Source organism: Pinus tabuliformis, chromosome 1_1 (assembly GCF_031772625.1).
Source record: "Pinus tabuliformis cultivar Carrire ecotype Pingquan chromosome 1_1, CPIR1, whole genome shotgun sequence".
Lineage (NCBI taxonomy): Eukaryota > Viridiplantae > Streptophyta > Pinopsida > Pinales > Pinaceae > Pinus > Pinus tabuliformis.
Window position 1 is genome coordinate 986,743,391 of NC_142297.1, and position 12,729 is coordinate 986,756,119.

Consider the following 12,729-nt stretch of genomic DNA (forward strand, 5'->3'; position numbering starts at 1 on the left):
TTGTATTGCATGTTCTACATATTACCTTCTGTTCCCTGATTTTTCAAGATATTCATTTGGAGTTCATGCTGCATAATTCACTGTGAATAGCATTTGAAGTTAATTCATGTATCTTTGACTTGTATTTTCTTTTTCTAATTTTGTTAAGGCTCATTATTATGGTACTAGATGTATTTTTGAATCTCAATTTATTAGAGGTGTGCAACTTTGTGATCCATTGTGTTGCATTACTACTTCTTGTTGTCTCTTAACCTCTAATTTATGTTTTCTTAAGAGATGACTTTAGATGTTGTGTTATTGGATTGGAGTTGACAATATATATATAGAGCCTTGAAATAAGTTGCAACTTTGTTCATGTTGAGGTTTTCATTTTTGAAAAATTATGCAAATATACTTCTAAATGTTCTAATTTTCTTTAATAGCAATGTCATTATTTATTTTCTCAACATATTTTAACTTGTATGGGTGAAGGATTTGGCAACAAAAGGATTGTTGCCAGAATCAAAGATTCAAGATGAGTCAATTTCTAGAGAAATTGTTATAAATGGTGCAGATCCTACTATACAATACCAGCTAAAAAAAAGTCAAACACAAGATGTAAGCTTTAGTGTCTTGGGTATATGGCCTTTATTTTGATAGATTGTGCATGACATTTATGATTTTTTCATTATTTGAATGACATTGTCAACATATTTTTCTTACAAATTCAAGTAAAGACTGGAACTTTTATTATAACAAGGTGAGAATACGAAAATTGACATGTTTTCCAGTGAAGATTATTAATATAAATTTGAGATTTTTATCTAAATTTTAATGCTGCAGGGTAGATACTATCCACGAAATGGGCTTGCTGAAAATGAAACGTTTCTCTATCATCATATATCGGTTGGAGCTCATGTAAGTGTAGTGTACTCATCATAATCCCTATAATGGTTATACTAACACTACGACACCAGAAAAAATATAAATGTAGAGCCTTTTGGTCTTCAAAGTTCACGTCTATTGGAGATCATGTAAGTGCCATGACTCTCCCCTTGTTGTCCTAATCAATTCAAGAAAAAATATTGTTCCTCAGTTCATGTTGTTATATCTAAATATGGTATTGAGCTTTTGAAGTACTAAAACACGATTACATTCATTGAAATAAAAATATCAAATCTTTTCTAATAGAGAACCTCAAAAAAATGAACAACCTTTTCCAACACTATCAGTGCTCATAATTAAACATTAGCTTTTACAGTGGCATACAAACTCATCCCCCAAACATATAAGGAACTTGTAAAGCTTAACTTTCGAAGGTAAGTAACTAATCATATATATCCAATGCTTCAGTTGGGGTACACCTATTCCAAAATGTATCAATTGCAAAAAGCTATGAATTTAGTCCATAATGTACCTAGTTATAAATTTTATATGTTTTGTATAGAATTCCAATAGGCACCATGCGCAAATTTGACTTGTGATTGTTATTAGTTTTTTTCATAAAACTTGGATGCATGGGTTGGTGTATTTTTTCTTCACCATTTCATATTATAAATTTGGTCACACTCTTTTCTGTATTTCTTCGACTTGTAGCTTGTCACTACATGTTGAATTCAATTGACTATATTTTTAAAGATTGCATATCTTTGTGTTTATTATGGCTTGGGAATTTTGCAATATGTTGTCACTACCTTGTGAAGTGTTTTTACTTTGACAATTTTGGGTGCACTTTGACTTACCTTTATTTGGCTAAAAATTCAAAATGCTAATGTTGTTGGATATATCCTGATGTTTAATTCTTTATCCATGCAGCTGAAAGACACATCAGAGTGCATAAAAGTTGTTGATCTAGCAGTTATCATGGTTGAGGAAATAATGAAACAAGGATGGCAAATACAATCAACCTCAAACCCTTTCTCTGTACTCCCATCATCTAGTGGATTGGTAAGGAGGATATTTCAAAGAATATGGAAGTAGAGGAGGTTTTGTGCATTGGTTAGTTATCTTTTCCCACTTGCAATGCTGTTAATTTATTCACGAGTCTTTAGTTGGGTCTACCTAACTAGAAATTGAATCAAGTGCATTTTTTCCAACAATTCACATTCATGACAAGAAGGTCCATTATTCAACATAATTGTTTATGTGGGTCTTCAAGCTGACCTGACCTTAAATCTTGTCAACCACATTTGTGGACCAAATGTAAGCTACAATGTTTTCTAATCCTCTTGTTTGATATAAATTATGTACAAACTTGAAACTGCAATAGTGCATGCATCATATGAATGTATATCTTATTTTTGGGTTGAGTCAACTGTAATACATTTTAGTCTCCACCTACTTGGATTTTCTACATGTTTCATCTGTAAGACAATGAAGAGATTATTTTTGCACTTATCAAAATTTTCCCAATTTTATTTAGTATCTGTAGGTGGAAGTTTTTTATTTTATTTGTGAGATTTGTATTTGGTATCTAATGAAACGTAATACAAATCATGAATTTTTCTTTTCAGCATGTAAATGAATCATGATTCATCAGATTGAGTCTTAAATTATAACTTTGATATGAAATTGAATGGTGTGTTTTAAGATAATTTTTTTTTTTATTTTCCTAGAGATTTCCCTAACATCACATCTTTGGGAGAGATTCTTTCTTTGTGTTGCTGGCTTGGGCTAGTGGTTGGGATTGGACATGCTGACCAAAATATATGAAACAAGAGATACTATTGTTTAAGGGCAATAGGTTTTGGAAATTATGGAGGACTACATGGAAAAGGTATGGACTTAACTCAAAAAGAAAATCTTTTTCTTTTGTGATGTTGCGGCCTAAATTATATATTAATTAAAGATAATTTTTTCATAGAACTACAACAATCACTGCATTTGTACATCTCAAGTAAAAATTCCAAGAGCTTTGATAATATGAAGTCTCTAGCCGAAAATTTATTGTAAACCATTTGTTCAAAATTTTTGACATCTAGGGAATCATGTAGCAAACTTTTAGTACTTGAAGGTTTAGGACTGTAAACACTCTTCCTCTTCCTTATCAAGAGAATTTATTATTTCAAAGACAAGGTTTGTGCGTATTTTATACTATTTAGATCGTGACATGTACAATTATATTGTTTCCCCTTTTCTTGTTTAACGTGAAGTATTTTGACTCTAATATTAAATCCTTAGTATGAAGGCCTTCTTTTGAGGTTTAATTCAATTATGAAAGGAATTTTTTTTCATTGCTAAATTGTACATATTTATTTATAATTGGGTATGTATTTCCAGCAATGAATCTAATAATTGCAATACATACCCAACTATAAATTAATATGATAAAATTCTAGTTCTTTTGAATCATGGAGATAAACTTTGCAATTGTAAGTTTCTTACCTACATATGTTCTATCCAAAGAGTGCACTATTACAAGTTTGGAAAATAGCCAAAGGGTAATCAAGAAAGGAAAGTAGAATATCAATGAGAGAACACTTTTAGATAATTTTTTTCACACATGTTTAGTAAAATATCCCTTAGGTAGCCTAGACGCCTCTTCTACTAATCTAAACCTAAAAGACAATTTTTCAACTACAGATTGATCTCAAACACGTCAGAGACAAGGATTTTTTATATAGAGAAGATGTGTAGTGCTATAATTACCAATAAGACAGAGGAATTGAAGTAAAATATTTTTATGGTTTCTCTCAAGATTTTAGATGCAGTTAGAGAGTCGAAGTGTTGCTCTGTGTTTAAGCTCTAAAAAACCTCTAGGGAAATAGATGATGGTCCTCTTTTCCATTATCTCGAATGCTATTTTTCATCCCTCATTCATTTTTCCATTGAACAGGTTGATCAATGTAAGGCATTGAGCCCAATGGAATCATCAATGAGAGGCATTGTTGAAAAATTCTTCAAGATGTTTCTGCAGTAAACACTGGCGGGTTATGTTTTTAGGTATCGAAATATAGACCCAGTTGAGATATTATGAAAATATGGATTTGGGATGCTATTTTTATTACATATTTATGGTCTTCCATGTGCTAGCAATACATTTTCGATCATGGAATAATGAATCCGAAATGAATTGGGCTTCAAACATGTGTACCTTTATTTGGAGACCATTCACAAGATTAGAATTGATTGTCCTTCAAGCCATTCAAGGTCTTCCTATTTTAGACCTAATAATGCCCATTCAAGTGACTAGTTCAGACCAGTTGAGTGTGATTGATTTAGGATCCTTATGTCCTGTTGGCATATCTGATGGGAAAGTTTACACGTCCTTGCCACTCAAAAAATGGACCAAAACGTGCTAGGCTATATAATAACCTTTGGATTTAATAAAATATAGACAAATTGTTAACCCCTTTCGAATTTTTTGTCTTTCAAATTGCTCATTGAATTTTTTATGGGTGGATTTTTAATAATTCATAAACTATTAGAGCCTGATGCTCTCATACTTTGTTTTTTCAAAAATCATGCCTCCTAGAAGATGTTCCAAAAGGTTCCTACAAGATGGTCCATGTAGTATAGACAAACTCATTATTAATCCTCTTATATGCCCTTATTATCTATTTTTGTTTTCATTAAGAGTTTATAACTATCTCATACAGAAATAACACAAAGGAAGCTTGTGTAAATAGATGTTTATGATCTATCTACAATTAATGATGCATGTACCAATTATAGAAACACCATATTTTTACATGTAAATGTACCTTCAAGAGAGTCTGCAACTCCAATGTTGTTGGAGCTTTCAAGACTTGAATGTTTTCTCTATCAAACTTAAGCCTCTCTCTCTCTCTCTCTCTCTCTCTCTCTCTCTCTCCCAGTATTTACATAAAATAGGCATCCAAAAATAAATGTAGAAATACTCAAAGGATCTGGTTGGAGTCTAGACCAACAAATTCAAAAAATTGGTATCTTCTGGAGAGGTGACATCTATTGCTACAAATCCCTATGAAGGGACAAATCTCTTGTTCTACATTCAACATTTTGTTGTGAGGGATCCAAATCTTCATATTCAAGAACCACAAGATCATTGTCTACACAATAGCTTCTTTAGTTTCTAACATTAACTTATGGAAATTTTTATTTCATCATAATAAGACTTACAACTTACATAACACTAATTTCCAATATTCACCGTCAAAATTTTACATGGTTCTTTCTTGGAATAGGAAACATGCTTTTCTAGGAGAATGATTTCTTCAATACCATATTAATATATTGTAATGGAGTTGGGTAGAGATGCACTTGTTAGCTCATAATAAACTAGGCATTTAGATCCCAATTGTGGAGCATACCTTGTCAGAGGAAGAAACATGGGGTTGTCATTTATCTAAAGAAGCCATAGAGAGGGAAACCTACCAAATAATTTCATTTATTGTGCCATTATAAATAAACTATAAAACACAACATACGACAAGAGATATAGGGAGAGAGTCTTGAAATTGGAGAAAAACTTTGAGGGAACAAAAAAATCTAGGTCTATTATTGCAGAGAAGTTACATCATAGTTAAGTGAATACAAAGACATATCCTCAGTTAAAAGGTATCTATTCATGTAAATCTATAATCAAATCCTTCATTTGTGGGAGCTTACATTTCCAATGGAACAAAAACGAATAATAAATAGTCCAATTGCATTGTACCATATGGTTGCTGATTTTTTTTTTTAGTCTTTGGGCATAGTTTCAAACAACTGGTGTACATCCCATTCTAACTCTTATTTTGAGTTTATAAAATTCCAATATTGAACATAATCAAGCAACACTATGTAGAATTTCCTTGAAAATTCTACAACTACTATGATGAACAATTTGATACAACTTCTAGTCACCAAGACACAAAATTTATCTACTAAAGAAGTAGTGAAATAGAAATAGATATAGAATGAGTCACACACAATAACACATTATTTCTCTGGGGAACCAAACTTGGATAACTCTCTGCTTTTCTCTAGAGTTTTATTAATAGAAATATGAGCAATTGATCTCTTTACAAGGAAAAATTACTTCACTGGAGAACAAGCTTGTTCTCACTGCTAACAATTAAGCATGAACTTCCTTGAAAACACACTTGATCTAGCTCATTTTCCCTTCTGTATTTTTCTTCCTATTTCCTAGTGCTTAAATATCCTATTTCTTTGCTTGTTTTCAGAAAAAATGAGAAGAAGCAAGCTTGACAAGTTTCTACTAGTAATTTATCTTTATATTCATTTTCTCTTGGGAAACTTATGTTTTGGAAAGTGTAATTGGGTTTTTATTACCTTTGTATTCTCCATTCTCACTATAATTTCCTTTCTTAATTACAAGAAAATGAATATATTTGGAAATGATGCATGTTGGGTGCTTTATCATTGTTACAACAAATGAGACATAGTGGGGAACCTCACAGTATTTTGGAGCTGGAGAGTGTATGATGTTGTATGATGTACCTACTGCATATAATGCTTGTTAGTCACATGTGCAGTGGAGAGCAGATGCTCACATGGATTGTAATTGTGATATCCCATATATGGGTTATGGAGAAAGTCCTTTTGACATGCCATTTAATGGACATATTATGCCAATGGATATGTATGGAACATAGGTATATATGCCAAGTTTTTCCCCTCCTACTAAAAGATAAGGTGTTTTGTTTATTGATATATGGAACCATGTATCAAATAAGATTTTTCAATGTAGGATCATAATTATGAGACCTGGCGAGTCTTTTGAGTATTCTTGAGTTTCACTGGTTGAATCAAGTGTAATGGTCATGAGACCTAGTCAAACTCACCATAACTTGGTCAGTTTGAAGACATTGTCGAACTAGTCAAGCTCATATTAACTCAACATGTTTTACTAATATTAGGAAATCTTGAAAGACTTGGCCATAATTTGAGTTGTGCAAGATTTAGTCAAGTTTTACTTGTAAAACAAAAACCTACAGATGCTCAAACCAAGAACAAAAATCACATTCCTAAATTGATTTTCTAAGCCAAATTTTAAGTTGAGTTTGTTTGCTGAAAATTTATGATTTTGAGTCAAAGTCTTACTGTTAACTTTGTGGAGTCATTTCACTTTTATAGTAACTTAGAAAATTTACAAATTTCAGAGAATATATGGATTATGGTATGGGTAATTAGAACTCTACTCTAGTTTTGAGTAGACAAGAGTTTCAAGTTATGCAAGTGAAGCAAAGGAGAAAAAAGCTAGAATACGAGCAATGCCACAATACCAAGTACGAAACCTTTAACTTCTAGAAAATAAATGCATATTCTAGGTGTTTTGAGGAACTTAAGTTATGCATTTATGATTTTTATTTTATTAGATTAAAGGAAATAGTTTTAGTTTTGACAGTGGTTGAGTATTTTGTTTCCAAAATTTTCCATCCTACCAAGTGAATTCTACAGATTGGATATACATTTATCTCCTCAACCCTAACCTTACAGATACCAGGACCCTTCTTTAACTTAGTTCGTGCACATGGAGATGTTTTTGTCCAAGATTCAATGAAAAGTATCAAGGACACCTTCTGCAACATTTTTGTTAGATGTGTGAAAATATTGAACTAAAATACTATTTGCCCAAGCTATAAAATTCAAATTCAGTAGATGGTACTATAAAATTAAGTACCTTTGCCAAGATTTCAAATACTTCAAACAAACAATTTTTTTTTTTTGTTGAGGAGAGCGAATGATCTAGGTGGATATTGGTGGCCACCTACCTATTCCACTTGGAACCCCGCCATTGTTTCTTTTAGCTTTTTAGTTTCCTTATTTGTAGCACAATTTATTATTTTTGGCAGTTTTTCAGGTCTTGAAATTCTAGAGCCGTTTTGAGGCGCTAAACGACATTTTTTGGGGAAATCGGGAGCGAGTTGGGTTGTGAGCCGACATTTCTCACTCAAAAGTTGTATTCCTTGGATAGATATTTATAACGAGGTATTGTGCACATCAAATGAAGATCGTATGCCAAAGTTACAACCCCGAGAAGTTGATGTACCAATTTAGCCAAATAGGGCCAATAGATTGGCGATTCATCTCCTAGGGTTAGGCTTTTGGATGTTTATGGTTTTCCATTGTTTCTCAACAATAAATAGGCCTTTGAGCCTCATTGTAACATAGTTCAGAGGCATGTAGCCACCACATATCTTCTAAGAGATAAGCTACCATTGCCCGATCTCATCTTATTTCCATTTTGTCTGTAAGCATATTTTAGTGTTTGATATTAATGAAATGAAGTGTTATTTCTACTGCACCTTTGTGTTTATGGTTATATTTGTAATTTTTTGGGTTCCTGTTTAAATCCAGATCAGTGATATCAGAGCAGTCTGTGCTTTCTCTGTTTTTCTTTGCATGTCCCCAACGAGGTCGGGATATAAGGAGTTAGGGCTTTAACTGGTCGAACCTTTGTAAGACCAGGCTCACAAATCCCAGTGGCCTCCTGTTAAACACACATGGGAAACATAGAATAGGAATGATAAATCATGTGAGTACATTTTTTTATTAACATCAGATATACATTTATAGTACAATATGTGACTCTTGGGTTTCAGATCCCAAGGTTTCTTGGACTGCTTTTGTCCATTCGACTTCCACAATAACCCATTTAGGATTAGGTGTCCAACATTCCCCCCCTTAATCCGAAGGGTTATGTATGAGTCCAAGAAGAGAGCTGTAATACAAAATGTGCAAAAAATGCATGGCAGCGCTAGGCTGAATGTGCTCTATGAAATGTTGGTATAAAGGGTAGTGGTTTAAGGATGACCACCAACACTGGAACGCTTAGTGCAGTTCCCGGAACTCTTCCAAAACTGGCAAGAAACTGAAGTTTTCTGCTAGAGGAAGTGATCCTATTGTTTTAAAGAGGGAAACCTTCAACCATAAAAGGGAGGTCTCACCCCGCATAAAAGGTAAAACTTCAACCTGAAAAGGGAAGTCTCAACCTGTGATGGTTTAAGGATAACCAACAACTCTAGAATGCTTAATGCAATTCCTGGAACTCTTCCAAAACTGGCAAGAAGCTGGAGTCTTCTGCTAGAGGAAGTGTTCTCAATTGTGTTCCTGGAAGTCTTCCAAAACTGGCAAGAAGCTGAAGTCTTCTGCTAGAGGAAGTGTCCCAGATTGCCAACTGAAGGCATGTTAAGGCATCTTTGTCTCTGGCTACAACTCTGAAACTGGTGTGGCAGGTTGTGGCTCAGGCTCGCTTGATGTGGCTTTGAAGCTTGTAGATGACCATCATTTCCCCCCCTGTTAGATACAAGGTGAGATGATGGAGGAAACTCAACTGGAAGACTGTTCAATACTCTGGAACAAGTTCTGACATGTGTTTGGAATATCTTATTGGCTGTTGATGCCCATTGCCAAGAAGCGATCCATCCAAGATGAATCTTTGTTCTTGCAGGACGTTTGTTTCTGAAGCATCTGTGTGAAGAATGGCTGGTTTTATGACAGTGCTTACATGGATGAATATCAAAACAGTGATCTTTCAAATGGCCAACTCGGTCACAGTGTTGGCATTTCACGATCTTTTGTTGTTGTTGTTGTGGAAGAGGAGCAGAGTCTGGAACGGCTGAAGCTGAACTGTCATGAAGAGCAGGTGAACTGTTATGAATGAATCCAGCACTCTGAAACTGAATGGGCTTGGCATAGTCTGGAATATGAAAGGACAAGTCCTTGTCATATCCAAGACCAATTCTGTGCTTGTTGTGGACAAGCTGTTCCCAAGGTCTGATGATGGGCTTGGGAAGTGCAGACTGAGTTTCTGCATTTGCATGTACAATTGCTGCTTTATTGGGTACTGGATCTGAATGAACTTGAACAATATTAACATGTTGTTGATGGGTGGTTGTCTCAATGTTCTGAACAAAAACAGGTTCAGAATGGTGTCTATTTTGATGTAGCTCTTCCTGCTGTAGCTGTGATTCAATCTGTAAAAAATCAATCTTTTCCTGTGCATTATATAAGCATGTCTGAATTTCTGAGAGAGATCTTTTGCTGATTTGTAATGTGTCATCAACAATAGATTGTATAAGAGTTTTCATGAACTCTAATACTTCACTGATTCTGGCCATTTATGCGTTAAAAATTGATCAAAACTACTACTTAATGCAGAAAAGTAATACCCACTCACAGTACACAGCAATATCCTTTATAAATGTCAGCAAATGATCAGTGTGCAATATAAAGGATTACAATCAGCTCACCAAAATCTTTATGCAAAAGTGGAATCAAGGAATCAATGCATTATGATGAGTTTTAAATACAATGCCACAATTGGGGCAGCAGCAACTGCAAACTTGTTTGGATCCTTCAAATACTCCTTCACTTTCTCGGCCAGTGGAAAAGAATAGTCAACTTCAATAGCGACTGCTAATACATTCTTGTAACTATTGATAATAGCATGTGGAGCAGCTGCAATTGTGGGATTACAGATCGCTAGAGAAAGAGTTGTACATAATCTCATAAACTACAAATGGCTTGCTGTGGTGTGAAAATGATGATCTTCCAGAACAGAAAACAAATTCCTCCTGTGGCAATGATATTAAAAGCTCTCGGTCGCTTTGTCTTCAATATAATATGATAAATGCCACCAAAAATCTTTAAAAAGACTTTGATATCCAATGCCCCACATAAAATTCAATGCACTATGGTAAATTCAAACTTTATTGTTTAATATAGGTGGACTCTTCAAATTGTTACTTCTGCTGTCGTATAAATAACAAATATTTTCACCGTCCTTAAATAAATATGTAGATGTCATGTTCATTGCTCCTCAAACAAATAATAGCTTGCAGCAACAAAATACAAAAATGAGATTGAGCTCTAATATCGTATTTTCAGGCATTATATAATCTTGCTGTGAGCAACAAGCCTTCTTTGTATTCGAGTCAGGCTCTGAGACAAGAATAGTTTTCCCTTCTCTGATGCCAGCTCCTGCAGCCTCCTCTGAGGCAAGGGCCTTCTTGCTGATTATCCTGGTTCTGCTGCTATCTTTTATCACCTAAATAGCCAAAACTCTGTATAACCAATGAAAGAATTTTTCAATAAGAAATCCTAATCAAGACCAGTCTGCATAGAACAATATTTCCTTAGTGCCAGGCCAATCAATAATGCAGGAGTCCTGAACAATCTGAAGCGCATGTAAATATATACACCAAAATTTTGGCTCCTCCAACTCCAACTTATGAGATATCAACAGTCAATTACCCTTTGAGACACAAACTTACATATAAATAATTGGGCAATGTGTACAATTGTATAAACAAGAAACCGGGCCAGGCGCATCTGCCCACGGTTTTGAGCTGTTTAACCGCTGTATTTGATCAGAACATCTAACGGATATACAGAGAAAGATTATAGGACATTCCCCCTTCGTTTCACACGCTTTGGAACAGGGATTTGCGAGTATTTGTCTTCAATCCTCGCCATGAAAATCTGCACTCGAACTGTCAAACCAAACTTCGATAAATTACCCGTTTAAAATTGATTTATGGGCATTAAACATGAATGCCAGAGGAGCATATGAGATTGATCTTTTCTATGGGAACCCACTTTTGTTTTCTTCGTTGCAATACCCGTGCGGGAAATGAAAAGCCCGGATACCTTGTGGGCTAGATCTTAAATCATAAACGCATGAATGAGACCTATTGAAACGAATGCTGCTACATATATCACCACATATATATCACGTCACTCTGGTTGATTAAATTCATATTTCCAACACAAGAAACCACATGACTGGTCCACATGTAATTACTGAAGAGACTTGTGAGTTAGCTGCATATTCCCAGCTTCGACGCCCATAAATTTTTCCAGGCGTCGTGGGTTCCATTACCAACCACCCCTCAGTTCTTCATTTTGGCACACGAAGTTGGCAATGCCACGAAAAAAGAAAAGGTCCACGCAAGGCAGTCTTCGGCTGGAAGAAAATGTTAATGAAGGTTTTGATGTCGACGAAGCCGTTACAACCCCAAATTCGAAGAGAATAAGAACAGTCCGGAAGGAAGAATTTGACGCTGAAACTCTGGGAACTCAGGGTTGTGGTCTACCCGAAATTGAGGATTTTGGATATCAAAATTTTACAGCTTCCACAGTTTTGAGTAAGAGCTCAAGAGCTTCAGTTCACTTATGCGGGATGCCACCAAACTGGAAAAAGGTGCTTGACAGCATCTGTCAAATGAGGGCTTCCCAGGGTGCTCCAGTGGATTCCATGGGGTGTGAAAAGGCTGGAAGTTTTCTTCTGCCAAAGGATCAAAGATTTGCAATTTTGGTTTCAGCACTTCTCTCAAGCCAAACCAAGGATGAAGTAACTCATGGAGCAGTGCAAAGGTTAAGTCAAAAAGGTCTGTTGACAGTCGAGGGGATTGCTAATTCAGGTGAAGCAGATCTAAAGGATGTTATCTACCCGGTAGGATTCTATACACGAAAAGCAGCAGCCGCAGACCTTAACTTGCTAGATTATGAGATTCCTTTCACTCAGCACACGGACGGTTCCAACCGGAGACAGTTTTAATGCATTGCACATTCAGAACGATGATACCAGCTGCGTCCTCCACAATTCTTTGTCAGGCAGCGTTCAACAATCCAGCTGCGTATGGAGTCTCTTAGAACGGTGAGAGCGTCAGGTGAGAGAACGTTAGAGCAGCACAGGCGTGGCATAGACGCAGGACAGAGGCGTTCACATTCAGTAACGCAGGTAAGAATAATCAGGTGAATTGTCAGGCAATAGAGGCGCAGGAAGGCAAAGTGCTCAGTAGTGTTAAGTATGCGTGGAAC

The 12,729-nt window shown here is 35.3% G+C and overlaps 1 pseudogene; it reads left to right on the forward strand.

Annotated features, from left to right (window-relative positions):
* The first annotated feature begins 11,830 nt into the window (after window positions 1-11,830).
* LOC149217841 (endonuclease III homolog 1, chloroplastic pseudogene) lies at window positions 11,831-12,466 on the forward strand (annotated as a pseudogene).
* Window positions 12,467-12,729: the final 263 nt, after the last annotated feature.